The sequence below is a fragment of the Mus musculus genome, chromosome 2, assembly GCF_000001635.26.
Source record: "Mus musculus strain C57BL/6J chromosome 2, GRCm38.p6 C57BL/6J".
NCBI classification, from domain to species: domain Eukaryota; kingdom Metazoa; phylum Chordata; class Mammalia; order Rodentia; family Muridae; genus Mus; species Mus musculus.
The window spans coordinates 51,537,116-51,547,733 of NC_000068.7; the positions used below are offsets into that span (position 1 = coordinate 51,537,116).

At 43.5% G+C, this 10,618-nt stretch overlaps 1 pseudogene; it reads left to right on the top strand.

The window, feature by feature from the left end:
* Positions 7,860–8,974, top strand: Gm13494 (predicted gene 13494; annotated as a pseudogene).

Genomic DNA, 10,618 nt, shown 5'->3' on the forward strand with positions numbered 1-10,618 from the left:
ACCTGAATTTTTTTTTATCTTAGCCGTTCTGACTGGTGTGAGGTGGAATTTCAGGGTTGTTTTGATTTGCATTTTCCTGATGATTAAAGATCTTGGACATTTTTTTCAGATGCTTCTCAGCCATTCGGTATTCCTCAGTTGAGAATTCTTTGTTTAGCTCTGTACCCCATTTTTTAATAGGGTTATTTGATTTTCTGGAGTCCAGCTTCTTAAGTACTTTGTATTAAGGAAAAGTAATTGTTACTTCCTGTTATTTTGTTGTTAAAGTTGGGATCCTGTTCTTGCATGTATCTTCTTTTAGTTTTGTTGAAGGATTACTTTCTTGCTTTTTCTAGGGCTTAATTTTCCTCCTTGTGTTGGAGTTTTCCCTTTAATATCCTTTGAAAGGCTAGATTGGTGGAAAGATATTGTGTGAATTTGGTTGTGTCATGGAATATTTTGGTTTCTCTCTTTTCAGCATCCTTTACTCTGAAGGGCTTGGATCTGCTGTCCCAGAGCCTTTGATTTTGAGAGTACCAAAAGAAGGTGACAAGCTAAGTGACTTTCAATTTTGTTTCCTTTTGAAGGAAGCTGCAAGATTCCCTTGAGGCTTTAGGCAGCAAGTGACCAAAGGGAATCCTGGGGCTCTGGAAAATCTCAGGCTGTGAAACCCTGGGATTTCCTTGACTACCACATTCTTCCATGTTCTAAGGTCTCCAAGTCCCAAAATGTCTCAAGATCGGAGGTTCTCACTGGGGCCTCCAAAACTGTTGTGAGGTATCTACCAAAGAAGACTACATGGATACATGTTCAAGCCAACAGAAAGTCTTTATTAGCTAGCCAGTAACTATTCTAGGTGTTTGGGACCCTGGTGTACTCTCAAGCCCTTCTTAAGATGGGCTTGAAAAATCTCAATCAACAAGAATAGTTAGCTAGTAGCAGAACATAAAAGCCAAAAAAACAAGATTACTACATTTAGGGGCTTTGCAAGATATGGCCTTCAATGGATTAGGTCTTTTTTCTTGTTTTAGCAGGTATTGCAGCTTATGTGTTGTGTTCCAAGGCCTAAATGGCACTTTTGCCATGGAATAAGTTGTGCTAAACTCTGGTAGCCTATTACAATACTATTTTCAGTCTTACTTTGCCCATATTTTCTTATATAATCAGAGAAGAAGAGCATGATGACACTGAATTCTTCCAGTTAAATAAGGATTGGAAATTTAAGCCATGACTTTGATAGCTGCCTGGGGTGTCCTTGAATTTGTGGAGTTATAGAACATCAGATTAAATCTCAATGTCTGGAGTGGGATGTGAGGGAGCACTGCCACATAACATAAAAAGTTACTGCAAATATTTCTTGAGACATACGCTTCATTTTTCAGAAGTCTCAATTTGACAGGACAGATTATATTTTGTTTGTTAAGTCTAGGGTTTCCATATGTTACAGCATCCACAGCCTAGTGCACTAGGACTATCAAATAGATTGCTGTGAGATCTGAGAAACACCTAGAGGCAGTGTGTACATTTTATTAAAACTTAATAGCATAGGAGTGAAGAGTGAAGATAAACTTACTAACCAGGAATGCAGATCCATGAATTGGGCAAGGGGGCAAAACAAACTCTCTGTAAAGGATGGACCCACAAGACTCGTATGTGCAGTCAACAGTATAGTTTTGAAAGCCCAGTAGGTGAACAGAAAGGTCTCACTTTTTTCAGAGTGTTCTGACCCACACTTCTTTCATCAAGCAAAGGAGGTTTCATAAGGTTAACTCAAGAAACAGACATTTTTAGCTTTCTCTGTCCCTTGCATGAGGAATCCTTGACTGAATATATGTTCAGGGAAGCACTTTTTTTTGTAATGGTTTGTATATGTTTAACCCAGGGAGTGGCACTGTTGGGAGGTGTGACCTTGTTGGAGTAGGTGTAGTCTTGTGGGTGTGGGCTTTAATACTCTTGTCCTGGCTGTCTGGGAGTAAGTCTTCCACTAGCAGGGTTCACATGAAGATGTAGAACTCACAGCTCTGCCTGCATCATGTCTGCCTAGATGCTGCCCTGCACCCACCTTGATGATGATGGACTGAACCTCTGAACCTATAAGCCAGCCCAATTAAATGTTGTCCTTTATAAGAGTTGCCTTGGTCACGGTGTCTGTTCACAGCAGTAAAACCTTAACTAAGACACAAGATAATAGTTTGATCAACTTCCAATACCCACATGGGCAGTTCATAGACTTTACTGGAACATTTTTATCTGAAGCCTCTCTCACCCTTGTTTTTTTTTTTTTTTTCGTGAGAGGAGTCTTGGGAATGAAAACAGGTATTTCAGGGTCTAGTCATTTGATGTTATATTCTCTTGGAGCTCCTACACCTCAGCAGGGGTAGTTCTTTCACCCTTTTACCAGAAATCAAAGTAAGGATACCACTAAAATTCAACTTGGTGAACCAACACATTTTATTGGTGTTACTTACCTAAATAAGCATGAGGAGTTACAGGAATAGATGCGTCTCAAAGATAGCTGTGTCCCTAAAAGCCCACCACCACCATGATGATAGTTCATAAAAGCTGGAAATCTGGGGTGCACTTCACAATCTACAGGCAACTCAACTGGTCGGTCATATCATTTGCAGGGAGCTCAGTTGGTCAGAGTCTTTCCTAGGCAGCTGAGTCAGTCTCTACATTACAAGAAACACTGCTGGTCTCAGCTGAGTAGTCAGCTTGGCTTTTCTGAGAGTCGTCTGGGCAGTTGAGCCTGTCTGTGAGTCTCGGTGATCTTTACTTGTTGTATAGTCTTGGGGTAAGTGTCTCCATGTCTCAGGACCAGTATCACGCAGTTTATCAGGCACCACTCTTCATGTTTGGTGCATTCTCAGGCTCACTCCCATCCCTTTATTTTTATTGACGTCCACACAGTCTGATTTTGCTTTCTCTAGATCAACAATTCTCCACCTGTCTAATGTTGTGACTCTTTAATACAGATCCTCGTGTTGTAGTGAACCCCCAACCATAAAATTATTTTCATTGCTACTTCATAACTGGGATTTTACTACTGTTATGAATTGTAATATGGACATCTGTGTTTTCTGATGGTCTTAGGTGACCACTGTGAAAAGATTGCTTGACCCACACACACAGGGATCATGGCCCACAGGTTTAGATCTGATTCTCTAGATCATTACCATGCTGTGCCAGTTCAGTCTTGCTAATTTAGTTAAACGTGCACAGGGAGGTGGATTTTATCTGAAAAAACAAAACAAAACAAAACAAAACAAAACAAAACCACAGTTGATGTTTTGTAGTTACCCTGACACCTGCCATTCCTGCAGATTCAGTTTCCTAATGGGTTTCTGGGCTCCTCTCTCCCCACCAATCTTACGCATCAGTTCCGACTCCCTAAACTCCCATGTATTTATCATCACCATAGACTGATCTAATGCAGCACTGCTAAGTTTATGCACTGCAAACCTGTGCTGCGGTGACGAGCACACTCCTAATTCACTCCTAAGTGCAATTGCTTGGCCATTGCCTAAATTGCAGTCTTTTACCTCTCCTCTGCATGGGGCAGGGAGCTATAAAACACATATAGTTCAGGAAAACAAGGCTCTAGAGAGAAGAACAAGAAAGGATAAGCATCTTGAAAATAGCTGTCTTAAGCATGAATGAGTCTACGGATGCACAAAATGTTAAAGTAAATGTTAGCGCCTGGTGTTCCATCTCCATAAGCCTGTGCCTAGGGAGAAATGGCGAGCTTATTGCATTAGGGATTACGGTCAGCTGTATTAATAGGACTTGTGAGCTTGTGTATACCAGAGGACGAGAGTGAGAGCAATAACTAAGATAACATGAATGTGTGCCTTCTCTCGTCATAATCCTGCCAGTGACAGAGAAAGCATCACTCACTAGTCCTGAGTCTCTCCAGATGCCCCACTGTATATACCAAGTGCTGCACCACAGATCCTTGGCTTTGAGCAAAACATCAGTCAGGATCCTCTAGGTCCTCCATTTGACCAGTTAGGACCTCTCACCTCCTCTTTACCGTGGAGAATCGAATCTGAACACGACTCCTAGTAAGTTGGTTCATTCCTCTGCCTTCAATATTTGACTGCTTTTAGTAGCATATCCCTTGGCTTGGTGTCACTACTGTGAAAAGAGGCAGAGAGAGAAGGTTCTTCCCCATTGTTGTTGTATCTCCTGATCACACTCTATAGGACACAGGAAAACACATTTATGTCATTTCTCAAGTCAGGATTTATTGAATAACAAATTTATAGGACAGGATAGTTTCATTGCAAACAACTTGCTAAATACCCTCTTAGATTAAATATCATATACCACACAGTAAATCTCTCTCTCTCTCTCTCTCTCTCTCTCTCTCTCTCTCTCTCTCTCTCTCTCTCGGTGTGTGTGTGTGTGTGTGTGTGTGTGTGTGTGTGTGTGTGTGTTTGTGTGTGGTGACTACAAAGGGTTAAAGAGGCAAAGAGGCCTCTTGTGGGCTAAGCCCTTTCCTTTGTCTAACATGCCTGATAGGTAGGTTCTCAGGCCTAATTTTCCTAATATTAATTTATAGCATGTGTGGCTACAGTCCCAATTTGCCTTAATAAATGTATAGCATGGTCCCATTTCCACTTGCAGTAAAAAGTCGTTTATCAAAATTGAACTATGTAAATGGTATTGTGGGGAGTAGAGGAAACCCGAAATAAGCAGATATGTGTTGTTGACATGGGTCATGGCAATGTCAGGGACTTCAGTGCCTCAGCTCCATGGGAGGCAAAACCTTTCATGGGTGAGACTCAGAGGGTGGCACAGGCTTCCATATTTCCCGGTGACTGTAGTTGACAACACTAATCTGCACAGTGAGAGAGAGACTTCTAGGGAGGAGTGCAACAGGGATATTTTAGGGTGGGAGAATTTATAGCAAAAGAAAGTACTACGTTATACATGCATGAAGTTGTCAAAGAACGAAGTCGGTAAATGTTACATTTTTTTAAAGACTGCACTGGAACACTGACAGCCAGGCAGAGTGACAGAGTGATGGGAAAGGAAGAGAACCGTAGCTGTAAAGAATAGGCTATGAAGAGAGTCAGAACTGGAGATTAGAGAGCAGTGAGGAACAGCCTTATGTGAAGAGCCTGAGCAGGCACCAGAGGCTGTATTGACATCTGAGTTGTATTGCAACTAAGGGCCGTGCCTGGGTCTGTGGTCTTGCTGTAGCCAGGGTCTATGTTGATGTCTGGGGCCCATACTACCACCGAAGGCTTTGAGGATATCTGTGGTCTGTACCTGAAATCATGTTGATTTCCAAGGAGTGCACTGAGCTAGCTCTGCCCCCACACTGATTACCACAGGGTGGCGCCAACAATGACATATTGTGGGAGAGCTGCTCTGCCCCTCAGCTGGGCGATTTTGAAGAGCTGGTTCTACTGCCATGGACATGGGAAAGCAGACCCAATGACCACAGCAGTGCAGGGCTGGAAATTGGAGAGCCAATTGGAGAGACAGCTCTGGTGGGAAAGGGAAATCTAACAGGGTGATCAGATACTACCACTCAGGCACAGGGCCAAGGCTTTGAGTAGGCCCACACCATCTTCCCCATCTGTGAGTTGCCAGAGCGGGTGAAGGGGCCAGCCCTGCAGATTCATTTCCACAAGTTCCCCCAACAGGACACAGAGCAACAGCAGGATATGGGAGATTCTTTATGAGGGTCCAGTATTTTTGTTGTGGCAGAAGTCAGAGGCCTCAAACTAGCCTAACAACTCATTGCAATGAACATTCTCAGGTAAAGCTGTTTGAAGAAAGGAGTATACTATGCCTCACACCACAAGTTCCAAAGCCACTACAATGAACAAACATGTGATGGACATTCGGGAAAGAAGGAGGATCCGAGGAGCTGGGATTGGGTAGAATGGGGTCTCATATGGAAAATCAGCATCATTGTGGAATCTCAGTGAGTTTATTATATACAGTTGAACATGGGGTCAAGGCTATTTTTTTTTATTAATAATAGACATGGAAGGTACGACTCTGTTGCTTGAAATATTAAAGAGGCACCATCCCACTCTAACACCAGCTACTCTGTGGCCCCGGCACCTCCAAGCTCCAAGCAGCGACTGCCCATGTCGCAGTTCTCACTGATGGGTCGTTGCTACACCAGCCCCACACTTCCAAATTCCCACGGACTTTTGGGGTGCACTTCTTGAAAACCCACACTTTGCCGCCATACCTTTCTCTCTGGAAGCCAGTTGAGTCGCCAAGTGAAGGGAAACACCACACAAATTTCGTTCAGAATTAACAGGTAACACAATCACTGGGCGCAGCAACTAGCATCCTGATTTGTAAGCCATTCTAAGTTAAATCCTCCAGTAGCAGATCCCAATGGATATGCCACTTGAAACGGGATGGGGTGGGGGGGGGCGTTCCGCTAGCTACAGTTTGACCTCCACCTGTCTCCCATCCAAAAAACAGACCCCTTTTCCTGCCTTTCTTCCCCTCTCTAACTCGGAAGTCCCGCCTATTCCTTGCTCAGTGATTGGTCCCCTAAAATCTTTATTCATTAGGGGAAGGTTTTGTCACCCCACCCCACTGTGAGTAGCCCTACATCTGAGCAGATGGCTCTGAATTGTCCAAGAAAGTAGGCTGAGGAAGCCATGGAGAGCCATTCTCCTTGGTTACTGCTTCAGTTCTTGTCTTCGGGTTTCTGCCTTGGTTTCCCCGGATGATGTATTCACCTGTTCCACATGTTAGATATTATAAATCCGTTCCTTATCAAGTTGCTTGTACTCAATGTTTTATCACAACAACAGAAAGAAAATTAGGACATCCACTTTATATTTTACTTTGAGCTTGTTTTGAGGCCCACTGAGTTTAACTAGAATCATTTATGTCTGGAACTATTCACTGGAATCTGGTGGGTACAACACTGGAAAAAAAAATCACTGCTCTCCCCTAGAGTTCACCAGTAGCCAATAATTCAGCAATAACAATATCAGTTACTGTTTCAGATAACAGCTAGGGTGTTCCCTGATCCACGATTGGCTGTTGATAGACTCCACCCTGTGCAGGCCCAGGGCAGGCAGCCAAGCTGCTGTGGGGTCATAAATAAATTAGCTGTGTGTGTCCAACAGGCACCATTTAAAAGCCCTTCTCCATACATATCTTCTGGTTCTTAAAGACTTCCCATTCCCTCATCCACAGGATCCCTGAGCCTTAGCAGTGTTATAATGATCATGTCATGCCTGAGCTCTCTACTGTCACTTCTCAGCCCCTAGAACAGCCATGTACCCCTGTCTCACCACAGTTCATTTCAAAGGGAAGTCTCTCTAATTACTGCTGGAATAGCATTTGTCTATGCTGCTAGACATAAGCCTCTACAAGGCATCTGGGAGCCCTAGTAATTTCACTCAACAACAGTAGTCAGTTCAGCCCAAAGGCCTAATACATCAGCATGGGTTTTTGATCAAGTGTATGATAACAGGCATATGTTCCCACCTGTGGAACAGGCCCCAGAACTAATGATAGAGTGGCTGGTCACTCCCGCAACAGTTCTGCCACTATTGTGCCAGTAGGTGTATCTGGCCCAGAAGGTTGGTATTGTTGCTTGCAGGATTCACAGCAGAGTCAGACTAATGATGCATTTCTTTCCAAGCATTGTATAGCACCTCCTGGCACTATGAAAGCCTCCAGCTCCATTCCAGAAGGTTGCTCAGAAAAACAAGAAGTTCCCTTAATTACACAGCCTTTGAAGCCCTTTGAAGACAATGGTCTTGGCCTCTCTGCTCTCTTGTATAGAGTTCAAACAAGAATCAGGAATTCAAGTTAGATCTCTCACTACCCATTCTGACATGTCACACATGTAACAAGGCCGCATAAACTTTATTTGGGTTGATAACTCATTGAATTCTGGCAGACAGAGGTTCCTCAGCTGCTTCTCACTCTGGATGGCTGCAATGATGCTATCACCCCACCGCTCAACCAGTGGACATATCAGACTATGACTCATGAACTAGTGGGCATAAACAACAACCAGATTGATCTTTCCAGAGTGCCAAGAATGAGCAGACTTAAGAGAGATGGTCCTGTTTGCTGAAAATGATGAACTCTATGCTAATAACATGTACCTGAACTCTGCTGAGATTGGTAGCAATCTCATGGAAGACTCCCAGAAGACAAGACCAAAAGAGCAGCGAAAGCTAGAATCCATAGCAGACATGACTGCCTTTGTTGAAAATTATCCATACTTCAGGAAGATGTCTGGGACTGTCTCAAAACACATGACATGACAGTGGTTGGAGAACAGTCTCGGTTGGTCAGTGAGCGAAATCTGCTGGAAGTTTCAGAGGTTGAGGAAGAACTGGGCTGGCAGAGTGACCATTCTAGTGCTCTCCAGAATGTGAAGAGAACCCTGCAGAAACCAAAAGTTACAGAATTTGATGCAGTTCACCTGGTGATGCTTTATGCTCTCAACATTATGAGCACCACAGCAGCAACAGCCTGCCAGGACTCATAGAGGACCTCAGGAGTAAAGGTGTTGCTGAGAAGTATCGGAAGCTTGTGTCTGCAGTTGTGAATATGGTGGTAAACGGGTTAGAGGGAGTGACCTCTTCAGCCCCAAAGATGCTGTGGCTATTACCAAACAGTTTCTCAAAGGATGGAAGGGAGTGGAAAATGTGTATACACAGCACCAGCCTTTCCTGCATGAAACCCTGGACCATCTCATCAAAGAAAAGCTTAAGGAAAATCTTTAGCCTTATTTAGGCCGCAGCACACTCAGAGACAAGCCTCAGGATATCATTGTGTTTGTTATTGGAGGAGCCATCTATGAAGAGGCACTGACAGTCTATAACCTGAACTGCACCACTCCTGGAGTGAAGATCGTTCTGGAACAATACACAACACAAAAAGTTTTCCAGAGGAAGTCCTGGCTTCTGCGCTGCATAGCCATAGCAGGGAGAGCTCACAGGCCACCCCAAGGCCAACAAGCAGATGAAGAGATGGCAGTGGATGTTGAGGCCGACCTGGCTCACATGTCCAGGTTTGAGCCTGGAAGGTATCTAGGAATCTGGAAGAAAAGAGGTAGCCTAGGCGGGTTGAGAAACAATGGAACCAAGACATGCTAGTCTGCTCAAGGTTCAAATTTTTAATGGCGGACACGCTTTATAAAAGAGAAGGGGGAAGTCCATTCCTGCTGATTCATCCTTGGAGCCTAGAACCAGCTGCAGGTGATGACATGCAGAGTAGGGCATAATCTCCAGAATAGTTGGGGGGGGGGCTCTCAGCAGGTAGCAGTATCTTGAAAAGGAACAGCGGCAGTGGCAGAACAATAGAGCAATCTAGGGATAATCTTCTTAGTGGCAGCAAGGTCAGGTTCTGGCTTAGCCTGTTTCAGGCTTATGGGAGGCTACAAGTGGAGAGTGGGGAGAAATGTTATGGCCTCCTCTTACCTCCCTCAGTCCTTCCCTGCTGATCAGGGGCTTCATGATGGCTCTTGTGTTTCTTCTGACTCACTCCAGGTAACCTCGATTCCTGAACTGCTGGCACTGACACTGGGATTGTCTATGATGAGCCCACCCCAACCCACTTGTGATTCAGTATCAAATAAATATGTTCTTTGTGCATTTGACAATAAACCAAACCAAAAAAAAAAACAACAACAACAACAACAAAACAAGTTCCCATGATGGATATACACATTTGTCTGCTAAGACTTTACAGAAGGACAATTTACAAAATGTTTAAAATAAGTTGTGATGTGTACTTTGTTGAAATATATGATATCACATATACATAATATTATGCATGTATAGAAATATTCACCTGACATACACATACAAATGTATATTCTATATGAATTCACAAATATATAAAGTGAAACTATATCATCCATCAAAATATAACCATGGATGTGAATTGCTCCCAAAATAAAAGCACCTTTGACCCTATTTCTCATTTGTGTACAGCCTGCAGAAAGGCTCAGTTGTCAAGACAGGCTCTGAACTAACATCATCCCAGAAAACTTACACTTGCTGTTACTTCCTCTTCTAAGGCATGTGGACTGATCTCACACCAGTGGTAATAAACCCATAGGAGAGCCAGTTATGCCCCCTTCTTAATTCCTTTCTCTAAAAGAAATTGTCTCATATTTTAGCCAGTAGGCATTTCTGTAGTGGCAAACCCTGATGCTTACAGTAATTTTATTTTTTCTTATAAATTTACAATTTTCACTGATTTTTTTGAGAATTTTATCCATGTATTTTCACCAAACTCCCACTCTCCAACAACTCCAGATCTCCTCAATGTGTCCCACTCATAATATAGTCTTCTTTTGTTTCTTTGCCATTATTTTTCCTTCCTTCCCTCCTTCCTTCCTTCCTTCCTTCCTTCCTTCCTTCCTTCCTTCCTTCCTTCCTTCCTGCCTGCCTGCCTGCCTGCCTGCCTGCCTGCCTTCCTGCCTTCCTGCCTTCCTGCCTTCCTGCCTTCCTACCTTCCTTCTTTTCTTCCTATACTTTTATAACTGATTGAATCCAATTAGTGCTGCGCACATCATCATGGCTGAGCCATCCAGAGCATGGGTAGCTTACCAGTAGCCACACTCCCAAAGAACAATGACTCCCTTTTCCAACAGCTATCAACTATGAGGAGCTCCTTA